The sequence below is a fragment of the Anabrus simplex genome, chromosome 3 (assembly GCF_040414725.1).
Source record: "Anabrus simplex isolate iqAnaSimp1 chromosome 3, ASM4041472v1, whole genome shotgun sequence".
Lineage (NCBI taxonomy): Eukaryota > Metazoa > Arthropoda > Insecta > Orthoptera > Tettigoniidae > Anabrus > Anabrus simplex.
The window spans coordinates 379,761,508-379,775,619 of NC_090267.1; the positions used below are offsets into that span (position 1 = coordinate 379,761,508).

The window sequence follows — 14,112 nt, forward strand, 5'->3', positions numbered from 1 at the left end:
AAAGAGCCACTTGCAGCCAAAGACTAGCATTATGTGTATGGTGCTTAGTCATGTATCTTCGCAGTATTTCGGTCCCTGTCAAGAAGATGGCTTCACAGGCAAATATTCATTATTAAACATTTGAACCGCATTTCTTTAGTGTGTGAATCATTTTAAAATAATCAGATTGAAGTCCTTTGTTTAAAGCTTCCTGTTAAACTGGTGGTATTTTCAAAAAAAGTTTCGAAGTGTATAGGTCCGAGACAGCTCTATCATCATGCATGCTAGTCAAGATGAGAAGTGGGGTAGTTTGCCACTGTTTTCCTCGATGAACCCTGAAGATGATATCGTAGACCTACTGACGCTAGAGAACCCCTTTTCAAGACAAAGGAATGTCCGTGTCTTTTGAATTATATGGCAATTAATGGATTAAACTGATGGTATTATTATTATTATTATTATTATTATTATTATTATTATTATTAATAGTAGTAGTAGTAGTAGTAGTAGTAGTATCCCTGGACGAACTGTCTGCAGTTTGCTTGAAAGCGGTGTCCTAATCGTCAGACTACAACGGTTTAGTGCGAAAAAATATAGGTAGTTTTCAGTTTGTTTCACTTTATTTTGTTTGTTAATTAAATATTTTCTTCTTATTGGAACTTTTCCGTGAAAATATGCCGGTGATATTTATGTGGGCCGCCTCTGTGGTGCAGTGGTTAGTGTGATTAACTGCCACCCCCGGAAGCCCGGGTTCGATTCCCGGCTCTGCCACGAAATTTGAAAAGTGGTATGAGGGCTGGAACAGGGTCCACTCAGCCTCTGGAGGTCAACTGAGTAGAGGTGGGTTCGATTCCCACCTCAGCCATCCTGGAAGTGGTTTTCCGTGGTTTCCCACTTCTCCTCCAGGCGAATGTCGGGATGGTACCTCACATAAGGCCACGGCCGCTTCCTTCCCTCTTCTTTGCCTATCCCTTCCAATCTTCCCATCCCCCACCAAGGCCCCTGTTCAGCATAGCAGGTGAGGCTGCCTGGGCGAGGTACTGGTTATTCTCCCCAGTTGTATCCCAGACCAAGAGTCTGAAGCTCCAGGACACTACCCTTGAGGCGGTAGAGGTGGGATTCCTCGCTGTGTCCGAGGGAAAAGTCGACCCTGGAGGGTAAACAGATGATGATGATGATGATGATGATGATGATGATGATGATATTTATGTGAGGTGGATAAATACATTTAAATAGTCCAATTCCAACAACTAATCTACATTTGTATTTAGTTTTGTGATGTCCATGAAGACTGTAGCTAGAATAGCTATAAAAATAAGGATCATTAAAATATCTTCTTCACTTCTCAGAGTCCTTTTGAGATAATACGAATGCCAGCAATATATTCTATCTGGAGGGTATCCTTACCCTGATTACTATTGCGACCCTTAAAAAAAAGAACGGGAACGGAAGATTGCTTTATAACTAATCCTTACAGCGACGCATTTATAACAAAGAAGACATTAGAAGTACATTCACAAGACGTCCAGGATAAATAGCGCGCAATTCAAATGCCACTTTCTGGCTGACAAGGCTGTAGTCCCCTTCCAATTCGTTTCCCTTCTCGTGAGCTCCTTTCATTTCTTTTGGTGTTCTGCTAGGGGGGAGCAGTCCTTCCTTCCTGTAGGACCCTTCTGATTCCTCCCTCCAGCTCCCTCTCCCTTGCTCACTACTGCAGGATCGATGGGCGGGGTTCAAGCCCTCGCTTCGCCAGCCTGGCGGCATGTCCACTCATGCCAGCCGACCGAGGGGGGAACAGCAGAGAGCTGCTTCACTGAAGAGAATCCCAAAATGATCCTATCTTCCTGAATCAGACCACTGGTTTACTTTTATTTCAGAATGATTTCATTTTATGAAGAGAATGATTTTGGGTTCTTTATTTTGTGAGTCCAGTGTCCATACTTGTTAAAACTAGGGTGAACAGGATAATCAATATTACATAGCGATTTTTTTCTGAATGTTTACGTTACGTCATTACCAAAAGTACACGAGAGAGATAATGACTCTACTGCCTCATAAACAGTGCCCGATCCACCTACGTAACGTAACGGTTTATAATATTATCTACCGTCCTTGGGGGAGCGGGTTCGATTCCGGTACTGCCAAAGATTTAAATGATCAGAAGGGCTGGTAGGGTGAGTTTAAAAATGGGTACATACAGCTTATTTCTATGAGAGTTTACCTTAAAAGAGATGTACATATCGAGGAATACGAGTTTTGTCAAGTACCTCGACACACTCAGTAGGCCTACCGTGAGGAAGCGAAAAAAAGTCAATTTCGCTAAACACAATTTGTGATTAAAATGTTGAAACATGAACATTGAAACAATGGTATTAAGCGTAGCAAAGGAAAAGCAAAGCACTTTCTCTTCCGGTTGTGCATTTCCATTGTGCTGTTTCAGTGTGTTTGCTGTGGATATGTTCATTGTATAGAAAAACTCCAGGAGAATGAATGTGAACATTCACCATCCTCTGACTTACTCCACATTTTCTTTCGCTACATGGCCCGCTTAAGGGGACTGTGATAGTAAAACACAGGGAAGCATTTTTTTAAAAAAGAATTTCGAAGAAAATGCTTCGAAACGTTTTTTTAGGAAATGAAATTTTAAGTACACTCACTGTCTCCTTTATTTAATAGGACTAACCGTTGTGGGCAGGGTATTCACTTGTACATTTTTCTATGAGGTGCTTTATATTTTATTTCCCTGCAGAGCCCCCTTAAGATAAAGTGTAACAGTAAATAGCCTGATACTGCATAGGCTTTTGGGCTTATACCGTGTCAACAAAATGTGGTGGAATTCTTTACGTTTCACAGAGAACTGTGCTCTGCGTCATCAGACGAAAATCTCGACTGTCTACGAGAAAGGCTTCTTAAACAATTCGTACGTTCCTCATCGCCAGATGTTTCATTCCAGTCTTGTGTCAATGTCATACACCTGTCAATGTCATATGTTACGTTCACATGTTATGTAACCCTCTTAGACTGATTCTGATGGTTCAGTCAGCTTCCGCTTCGAACGCTAGCGCTTTGCCACGTCAGGGGGGCCATCTGGTGATGAATGAACGTACCATTTCCACTTATATTATAACGTCTAAATTTCAAAGCTCATTGTTTAAGAAGCATTTCTCGTGCACAGTCGAGATTTTCTTCTGATGACGCAGAGCACAGTTCTCTGCGAAACGTAAAGAATTTCACCTTATTTTCTTGACACGGTATAAGTCCAAAAGCCTATACAGTATCATGTCTGTAAGTACGGGCCGTGAAAGCATCAATGGCAACAGTAAATAGCCTGTGTGTTAAACAAAGGAAAATGAAATGGCGTATGGCTTTTAGTGCCGGGAGTGTCCGAGGACAAGTTCGACTCGCCAGATACAGGTCTTTTGATTTGACTCCCATAGGCGACCAAGGGTCGTGATGAGGATGAAATGATGATGAAGACGACACATACAGCCAGCCCCCGTGCCAGCGAAACTAACCAATTATGGTTAAATTTCCCGACCCTGTCGGGAATCGAAATCGGGACCCCTCTAACCAAAGGCCAGCACGCTAACCATTTAGCCATGGAGCCGGACTTAAAAGCACGATCCGTCAAGTAGTTTTTACGTCGAAGAGACCAAGGCAAAGAGGCCAAGGATAAAGCATGCGCCAAAACACAGCAACGCATGTTTTCCTCGAAAACTAATAGAGATACGAAGAAAATCCATATAATCGTTTTCCTGGAAAATCGAATTTCAGGTACACTTGGTGCTCTCCATTAATCGATAGGACTAACCATTTAGGCAACATATTCAGTTTTAAGGGTCCCAAGCGTACATTTTTCTCTGACTTACTCCACATTTTATTTCGCTACATTGCCCCTTAAAAGATACTGTATTAGTAAGTAGCCTATATGTTAAAACAGGTATCAGCTATAAGCTTGCCAAATTTGAGCTCCATCAGTCATGTGAAAATACTATTTGTTCGGGGCGTCGACCTATGTAGATCTTTTGCTCCTAATGGCACCATATGTGAGGAAACTGCGTGTATTATGTAACGGCGGAAGTGTAGTGTGTTGAATGTGAGGAAACGAATGTTAAGGACGACAAAACACCCAGTCCCCAGGTCACGTGAATTAATCATTACAATGAAAAACCCCTGACCGGACCGCGAATCGAACCCGGGGCCTCCGGGTGGCAGGCAGACACATTGCCCCCTACACCGCGTGGCCGGACAAGGGAATCGAGCCAACGGCACGTGGTGTTCCTAAGCGGTCATCCATCCAAGTACTGACCACGTCCAATGTTGCTTAACTGCGGTGATCGGACGAAAACCGGTGTATCCAACATGGTATGGCTGTCAAGTAGTATTTACGTGAAAAAACACAGACATGCAAATGTGCAAACTTTGAGATTTATTACTGCTGCCATTTTTTCCTTAAATCACGGTTCTCGCGGGAACCATTTGATATTTCTGGATGATACATAGCCTGTGTTACCTGGAAAGATATTATCTTTCAAACGGTGAAAGATATTTCAAAATCGATCCGATAGTTTCTGAGGTTACCCGTTACATAGCCACAAACTCACGGTCTCTCTTTATACAGAATGGTCGGAAACAAGGTGAACCGGATACATGAGCGTTAGATTATCAGCTGTTGAAGTTAACCAATCAGATCACTTCGCAGGCGATTTCAGATGGGCTTTGCGAGGCGGTGTTGCAAAATCTGCACGTGGCTTATGACCGGCTTGAGAGCGCCAATAGAACAAATGAACTTATCCAGGAGAGGGACTTGAACAAGGACTTCCCTGCTTATAGGCTCAACCCATAGCAAGCACACTACGGTGGCACTGGCTGAAACCTACGATGTGTTAGTGTTTGACGCTTATTTCTCGGCATGGTTCTCAAGCCCGACCAAGCCACTTGTAGATTTAGCAACACCGCCTCGTAAAACCCTTAGCGATCAGATTGGCCAACTTGAGCAGCTGATAAAATGACAACGGCGCGAGATATCGACTTAAATATTTCAAATTACTTATCACTATGACTAACGCTCATGTACTCGGTCCACGTTGTTTGCGACCACCCTGTACGTGGTCACGTGACTGGTGTTGGGATGGGGAGTCCTTCCATTCGCGTACAGCAACATTGAAAAGTTTTCTATCAAAGAAACCCGCTTGCACCGTCTAACTAGCTACTGATGTTTGCTAGAAGATAGTGCTAGGATACTTATTACGCATATAACTAAAAATCAACTGTAGGCTGGGATGCGTAGTTCTTCCACTGAGCCACTCATTTGTTAATAAAATTACCATAGCCGAAATTAACTGAACTGAACTGTTAGTATTTATAATAATATTCTAGGATGTGATAGTACTGGCCATTGTGATAAACGTTCATATGAATATGGGGTCAAAATAAGACAGTTGTCAAGATAGCCCTATTTGAATACAAACATTGATAACCTGTTAAATTAAATGTATTGTTTTATTTCTCTTCGTATGTGTGCTAGTATCATTCTCTGGCCACCCAGATCTCCAGACATCAACCCCTTAGATTATTGTTTATGGGACTGGGTGAAGAGTGAATTCTACATGGGAAACGTTAATACATGAGACGAACTGCTCGCTCACATAATGGATGCTTTTGCTGGCGTACGGGAATGTCACGATGATCTTCGACGGGCAAACCGTTATAATCTTCAGCGAGTTGACAAATGCATTGCGATCAATTGTGGGATGTTCGAGAATTTATTACGAAATCATTGTTACAAGACAACAGTAAGCTTATTTCCCCCGGTTATCAATTTTTACATTCAAACAGGGCTATCTCTACAACCGTCTCATATTGACCGCATGTTCCTATGACAATACTTTGAATAACTATGAAAGAATGGAACGAGGAAACGACGGCGGAAGTCTGATCTCCAAAGGGTGCACTACACTCCATCGATTCATTCTCTACCTGATGGTTCACACTTAACTCACTACAGGAATGAACACATTTATGAGAGTCTAAGTGATCACATGACCAGTACTATCACATACCAGAATATTGCCCTTTCCTCTCGGGTCACCCGGTATACGTGTGTATTTAGAAATTATGTATCCTACATTACAACCCTGAATGATTTCGACGATCAAGTCATTGGAACAGAATGAATTACTGCCTATGTACCTTCTGAATCTACAGATGCAAATTAAGTTGGTTTTCTAAAAGCGCAGGCTAAATTATAACATGGTGATGTGCCAGTTATAGTACTTAATAATAAGATCTGAAGAGTCATCTCTGAAACTAAATGCCTTTGGAAATGCTACAGTCTACTTGAAGGTTTAATTATCCTTCATGAGCTCCTTTAAAGTGCCCTTTCCTTCTTCCCCCGCTCCGTGTATTTAACTGAGGTTCAGCGGGTGTTGTGTCCGGCTCCATGGCTAAATGGTTAACGTTCTGGACTTTGGTCCAGAGGGTCCCGGGTTCGATTCCCGGCCGGGTCGTAGATTTTAACCTTGAATGGTTAATTCCCTTGGCTCGGGGACTGGGACTTTGCTATCCCCAACATCCCTGCAACTCCACCATAATAACATGCAGTTACCTACACATGGCAGATGCCGCCCACTCTCATCGGAGTGTCTGTCTTACAAGTGCTGCACCCGGTTAACAATAGCCACACGGAATTAATTACCGAGTGTTGTATTTTTTCTCATGTTGCACATTTAAGCAAACGTTAGCTCAGCCATTCGGATCGGATCTGTAGTTCTGGAGCTGTAAGCATAAACATGACAACATAAGTTTGTTACACTAAGGTTCGAATGTATGTAGCCTGATTTTATTGACGTTGCCACGTCAAAAAGAAATTGCCCCAATCGAAGAAAGAAATTGACGATGCAACCTTATTACCTTCAACTGTAACAGAGTTCACATTATCGGCTGAAGGGCAGTCATAAAGGGTCTGTGACATTTAGAATAGTGCCACTCTGTAGAATTACAAAGTCAGGTGTGCTCTGCGTGTTACGGCTGACTCTTGAGTCTTAACTCTGCAAGGAGACCTCTTATGTGGGCCCTACCACTTACTCACCTTTGTCACGGACAATGCTTTGAATAACTATGAAAGAATGGAACGAGGGAACGGCGGCGGAAGTCTGATCTCCAAAGGGTGCACTACACTCCATCGATTCATTCTCTACCTGATGGCTCGCACTTAACTCACTGCAGGAATGAACACGTTTATGAGATTCCAAGTGAAGCGCTTTCTTGATCGGAACTCGTTTATGTCTCAGATGGTTCTTTTACACTGCTTCGATAACTATCAGTGCGTTTTCGCTTCCTTTTCAAATAAACGGGGGAGGCTAATTTCGCAGTAAGTGAAATATAAATTTACTGTGAATTTACCCCCAGCGTGAAGAGCTTATTACGTCCTCTAACCGCCTTGTGTCCGGCCCCATGGTGTGGGGAACAACACGTCCGCCTGTCACCCGGCGACACCGGGTTCGATTCCCAGCCAGGTCAGGGGTTTTTAATTGTATTGATTAATATCCCTGGCCTGGGGACTGGGTGTTTGTGACATCCTTAATTTTCCTTTCCTCACAACATTCCACACTACCACCATTTGCACGCAGGCTCAAACAATATGGTGCCAGTAGGGGAAAAAGATCCACATGGGTCGACGCCCCGAACAAATAGCATTTTAGAAAAAACGCCTTGTGCTCTGGTGGTATAGGTTGTAAATTGCACAGTAGATCCCTTGGGTGGTAGCATCAAGAAACGTCGGTACGTATACTGTTTATTGTGTTCGGATGACAGGTTTCTTTAACGTAAGCACTACAATATTTATTATTGCTTTCAGGTGTTATTGGAAATAAATTCACAGACTATTACTGAATTAGCCGTACCAGGCTTCAAAATTACCTATACTACTGCGGATTTAGCCGAAGTATTACACTTTATTAAGTGAATTAATTGAAAAACTAAATTATAATATTGTTTGATGTACGTAATAAATTTTCAGTTATAAAAATATTATTTTGATAAGTCCACATGTAATAAATATCGTTATGGTTCCGTATTGAAGATTACTATACTTATAGGATGCTAATAAATACGTGATTAAATAATAAATTTATTAGCATCCTACAAGTCCACATGTGTTACACAGCTCTTTAATGTGAACTACGAGCCTTTTCGTCAGTATTTATTCAAACACCTTGGTAATGGCGTCTAGAAGGCTGATTGGACAATAGTTGTTGGGGTCTAATTTGTCTTTTCCTAGTTTCACGAATACCAGTAATTTTCGTTATTTTCCATTGCTCGGTGTAATATTGCAACCTGAGCATGGCGTTAGTGATTATTGCAAGAAATTTCCTTTGTAATTTCTTTAGTACGACGTTCTGGAGTTCATCCGGGCCGGGGACCTTTTTGGGACTAAATTGATCAATTATTAATTTGACTTCATGGATCTTAGTCGTCTTAACCTCTGGCCTAGGTGCACTGGCGAGAAACTCCTCGACCTTCGACTCTGCTCGCCTGGTGGATTCTGGATCCGACGGCTCATCATTCGGGATGAAAGGCTGTGACTTCAGCCTTCTCAAGGGTCTCGAATACTAGGCCATTTGGTCCCTTAGTGATTTGGATTCCGTGTGTTTCACGTGTGAAATATCTCGCTAGTGTCCACACTGGACTAGTGTTCGTGTCGAATGTTCTTAGCTGTTTGCTCCATTCGCTTGACCTGTGTTCTTGCAATGTATTTCGGTGTTAAGCTGATTCTTCATTTCCCTATCGAAATCGTAGTGGTAAATAGTCCAGCTGTCCCTATGTCTATTTCGCCTATAGTCGGCTTTATGGCATCTGGAATTTTGATTGCTCTTTTCTAGAATAGGTCGGTGCGCTCGCATTTATTGCATCCTGTATTGCTTTAACGAGAGTTTTAACTGTCTCATCTATCTCACCAGAACTTTCAGGGGTGGCGTTTTCCACTCCCTGTAGCAACATATCTATTTTCTTTTCGAAGTGATCCCATTTGTCGGTCTTGTAATTTAACCTTTGTTTGAGATTTAGTTTATATCCCTCTGGGATTCAATAGTACTGCTGGTGTCTTGATCCTAGGTCATAGATCACCTTCATGCTGTATTATAGAAGGTATATATATATATATATATATATATATATATATATATATTTGCTTTACGTCGCACCGACACAGATAGGTCTTATGGTGACGATGGGATAGGGAAGGCCTAGGAGTGGGAAGGAATCGGATGCAAGCTCACAGCTGCGCGACTCTAACCGCACGGCCAACTCGCCCGGTAGAAGGATATTGATTGAGTAGAGCAATGTCTTAGTAGGCCTATACCGTATACTTACCTTCTCAGTGCTACAAATCTGGGCTCTTTGGGTGCTGATACCACATATTCATGAGCTGTAATGTGTTCATATAATGTGGTGGCTTCCTTATTTGGTCATAGACAGCCCTAGGAGTAGGGCCTACCTGAAAGTCGTCTGTGTGAACTGTTTTCGTGGAGGTGGTGAGGGGGGAGTATGCTGCGATGACATTATTTAGTGTCCCTCGCACGAGCAGGCGGAAGCCGCGTGCTTCTCTCTTGACGAGTTCTGGGAGTTCCATGTGTTTTAGGTCATTTCTCACAAGAACTGCCACGCCCCCATTAACTGTTTCCCTGTCGCACCTGTGTACCTTATAGGTTATCCTTTTATAGTAAATTTGGTGCCATCGCATATTTGCGCCCACGCGGCCAAACTGCAAACCTTTATCTCCTCTCTCCCCACACCTAGGTATGTTGCGATATTATCAATATCAGTAAATATCGATACTTTTCTATCGATATTCAGTTTTCAGTATCGATATCTTGTTTAAATATTTTGCGATATCGATACTATAATATGACAGTACCGATATCGAAAAAATTGTGGTATTAATCGAACACTGCGTACAAAATTACAATTAAGAGTAAATTTCATGAGTAGTCTATTAGCTTAGAAGAATGGCATGAAGTATTTTAATAGGCTACGGATAAAGGGTAGTAACCGATAACAAGGACTTTATCCTTATATTGCTTGCTATCCATTCAGTTATCTGTGTGTCTTGCTGTTGGCCTTTGCATGTTCTAGACATTTTTACTTCGCGAGTAGAACTGAAATTTACATCCCATAAACATTCCTGCGTTGGTGTTTTCTCGTGAAAGTTATTTTCACTTGCGTAAATGGCTCCTCTAACAGTCCAATAATGTACTCCTAGATGTGCTTGACAAATACAGTGAAGTGTTACAGTGTGTAAACAATGTTCTAAACATGTCAAGTTCAGTACATATACAACAAACAATGTTTTGATCGACATATTCCATTCTCTTAATTATTTTATTCCTCTTGAAAATGTTGTGAGTCCAAATTTAACGCAATTCAATATAATTAGGAATCATGTGGTTTTGAAAAAATTGATAAATATCGATAGCATGGACATCGAAGGAAATATCGATATTTTAGTGTATCGGAACGCTTCTACGCCGGCCCCGTGATGTAGGGGTAGCGTGCCCGCCTCTTATCCGGAGGCTCCGGGTTCGATTCCCGGCCAGGTCAGGGATTTTTACCTGGGCCTGAGGGCTGGTACGGGGTCCACTCAGCCTACGTGATTAGAATTGAGGAGCTATCTGACGGTGAGATAACGGCCTCGGTCTAGAAAGCCAAGAATAACGGCCGAGAGGATTCGTCGTGCTGATCACACGACACCTCGTAATCTGTAGGCCTTCGGGCTGAGCAGCGGTCGCTTGGTAGGCCAAGGTCCTTCAAGGGCTGTAGCGCCATGGGGTTAGGTGGGGGGTGGGGGTGGGGGTGGAGCGCTTCTATCCACTCCTCGCCGGCACTGCACCTGGTGCACAAGGCAGGAGCGTGGCCAGAGAAGTGCTGTCTGGCCAGGTCTAGTATAAACAATATAAAACAGACTCATTAAATATCAATAAACTGTAAAAATAATGACACCGCCTATTTAAATAACTGGAATGGAGAGATGTTCTGACTTCTGAGGCTAGTGACCTTCGGAGAAATTGGATCCTTGAAAATTCTGGGAGCAGTATCCAGTGAAACGGTGGGAGTTATAAACCTATTTGGACTTCAGCCTTCAGCTATCACAAGTAAGAACACTGGCGAAAAATCAAATCCCAACACCAAGAAAGAGTTGTGCTAGATAAACGAAACTCGGGAGAAGTATTTACACATATGAAAGATGCCGCCTGTTCAAATTTGCGCGCTAGTCGATGAAGAGTGGTGCTAGTAGCTCCACTATGACCTTGCAAAGCAATTTTGCTTTCAGTACACGTTGTACACTTCGCGAGCGTTACTTATCGTCAAGTGTGGACGTTGTGAGGAAGGCGTGAGTCAAACATGACTTTAAGGAGGTGAATAAGACAGTATCAGCAGCTTACTGAGTTTGAACGATGCCGTGTAATAGGTCTACGAGAAGGTGGGTATTCTTTCCGCGATATTGCAGCATAACTTGGCAGGGATTTATCAACAGCGAATCGGTGTTGGTAACAGTTGTCACGGGAATGTACTGTCTCAAGAAGACAGGGGTCCGGGCTCACACAGGCCGCTATGGGGAGGGAAAACCGCCGTATACGACGCACAGCTATGGCGGATCATGCTACATGTGCAACAGCCATTAGAACTTCAGTTGACACCAGAGTAACACAACGAACAGTAAGAAATCGATTACTTGAGGGACAGCTCCGAACCAGGCGTCCTGTAGAGTTCAAGCCTCTAACTCCGAATCACTGCCATCTCGACCTCAGTGATGTCAAACTAGAGCTCATTGGAGGGCTGAATGGAGATCTGTTGTGATCTCAGATTAGAGACGTTTCTGTCTTGGTGTCATTGACGGCCACAGGTTGACAAGGAGGGAGGCCAGGCAAGCACTTGGAACCAAGCTGTCTGTGGTGTCGACACACTAGACATACACCAGGAATTATGGTTCGGGGAGAGATTTCCTTTGACAGTAGGAGCAGTCTAGTCGTTATCCTAAGAACGCTGTCAGCGGATTTGTACGTCTAACTGGTTACTGAACCGGTTGTATTGCCATTTATTTCCAGTATTCAAGGGGGTGTTTTCCAACAGGATAATGCTCGTTCTCATACCACTGCTGTCACCCAATGTGCTCTACAAGTCTCGACCAGTTACCTCAGCCTGCGAGATCACCAGATCTTTCACCCATTGAGCACGTATAGGACATTATGGGACGGCAAATCCAGCGTCATCCAGTACCAGCATTAATCGTTGCTGATTTGATTGATCAAGTGCAACATGCGTGGAACACCATCCCATACGTCATTTGTACGACACAATGCCTGCACGTTTACATGCTTGCATTCAGAAACTTAGTGACTACATCGTTTATTAGTGTACCACCATGTCACATGTCTTCTCGCGTATATTTGAACCTGTGACCTGGAAACGTTAATTAAATAAATTTGTTACCTAGACAATTGCTTAGCCTAAATTGCATTCCTCTAAACTAATTTTTGTATTGGTGTTTGATTTCATTTTCCGCCAATGTATATTCAGGAGATAGATCGGAAAGTGAAATATAAGTGATCTAGGATCAGATGTTCTGGTTTTGAAATAACTCACCTTTGAAACCTTTAATTCTCCATATACAGTATAATCCTCTGAGGTTTTAGGCCAATTATCGTTGCATTGAGCACACTTCGACTTGAAGCACCTCGTCCTTCTTTCAACAGATAGAGGTTGCTATTATATTTCTTTTTTAACACCCAACCGCAGAACGGCTGGTTTGTTTCATTAGTAGTCATCCTAGCATTGTGGCCATACTGGCTTAGTCATCGTGTAATTATAACAGTTATTAAAACCTGGCGTTAATAAAGCTCGTTTTAATTATGAAGAAACGATGATAAAATCAACCCATAGAACTACAGACTAATTATAATAGGTTTGGATTGTACAAAGCTTCTCCAATGGGCTTTACCGGACAGTTTTCATTGATATCAATGCATATATGAAATTGGGTACCTCATACCATCTACGTCCGATATCATACCTTGAGGACAATTTCCTCAAAGATAGATGATGCAGTGTATATTATTTTAAGTGGAAGGCAACTATGTTGTCAACCCCTCTTGTCACTTTTAATAAGATATGAAACTTCCGCCGACTGTTGAGTTATAATTACGTTCTTCGTAGTCGACTTCAGCTGACTAGCTTGTATGATGCTGGAACCAGAATTATATTTACGTGGCTTAATACCCACGTGGGGATAGCTGGAAACGAACTGGCAGATTAGGCTGCAAAAGAAGTGGTAAGTTTACCTCCTAGACCTATGGATGTGTCTGGTAGGGATTTGTTCTCACAATAAGCTTCACTGAACCATCCTGGCGTCCTGGGGGTAGGAGTGGCTAGGTATCTGAACTTCCAACAAGCTGAGGACAATCATAATGTGGCGTTCATAAAGACAACATAGTTGCATGAAAAACTTCATTGGCATCCGACACAGCAATGTTGGAGTTATTTTTCGACATATTCACCACCAGAATTGAGACATTTGTCGTATCGTGGGATCAACTTTAGTGTGCCGGTGTCGTAGAAATTTGCCGGCTGGGAATGGAACCAACGTGTGACATTCGTCTTAATCTCTTCTTCCGTGTGAAAATGCTCGCTGGCGGACAGGGACTTCCCGAGGTGCAAGAAAAATGAAAATCACTGGGAGCAAGAGCAGGACTGTACGGTGGATGATCAAACACCTCCCAGCCGAACTCCTGCACAGCAGTTGCTGAGCGCCGAGCCGTATGTGGGCGAGCATGGCCATGGATCAGCACAACACCTGCGCTGAGCATTCCACACCTCTTATTTTGAATGGCCCATCGCAATTTCCGCAGAAACTTTATCACAGACCGAACCTTGCAAGCGGCGGAAGAAAGAATACGATCCACTGCTGCTGCGCTACTGACACCAGGTGGATCTTGTCCGACCGGTACATGATTGCTACGTCATAGATCTGTCGCGCGTGCTCATGATTCCCGGTTAAATGCGTTTACGTTACAAGAAAAGGAATAGGGAACTTAATTTCTAGATGGCCTACGTATGTTTATGTATGTTTTAATTCGT

At 42.8% G+C, this 14,112-nt stretch overlaps 1 protein-coding gene and 1 pseudogene across 1 annotated transcript in view; one reads left to right on the forward strand and one right to left on the reverse strand.

The window, feature by feature from the left end:
• Positions 1-14,112, forward strand: part of LOC136866397 (nucleolar protein 4) — an 819,316-nt gene that overhangs the window by 414,346 nt on the left and 390,858 nt on the right. The window lies entirely within an intron of this gene.
• On the reverse strand, positions 4,240-4,358 carry LOC137499072 (5S ribosomal RNA; annotated as a pseudogene).